The following is a 360-nucleotide window of genomic DNA, read 5'->3' as shown; positions in this document are numbered from 1 at the left end:
GGGCACTTCACCAGAGCACCAAGAGCTCTCGAAGATCCATGCCAGGGGCTGAGCTATGATGCTCGCCAGCTCCCTGAGTACCCTTGGGTGTAACCTGTCAGGGCCAGCTGACTTGAAAGTATCCAGCCTATCAAAGTGTTCTTTCACGAGGTCAGCTTCCCTCACGTGGGCCTCCCTGACCCACAGTGGGCAGGGCCATCCCATAGGACTGGTGAAAAACTGACACAAAGTACCCATTTAGCAAGTCTGCTTTTTCCTGGGCGTTAGTTGCCCCATCTGGTTTAGCAGGGGTCCAATGTTGCCCTTGCTTTTCCTCCAGCTCCCCACGTATCTAAAAAAGGACTTTTTATTGTCCTTAAT

This window comes from Gavialis gangeticus, unplaced genomic scaffold (genome assembly GCF_001723915.1).
Source record: "Gavialis gangeticus isolate Ggan-Ray unplaced genomic scaffold, GavGan_comp1, whole genome shotgun sequence".
NCBI classification, from domain to species: Eukaryota; Metazoa; Chordata; order Crocodylia; family Gavialidae; genus Gavialis; species Gavialis gangeticus.
This window is presented reverse-complemented; position numbering follows the sequence as displayed.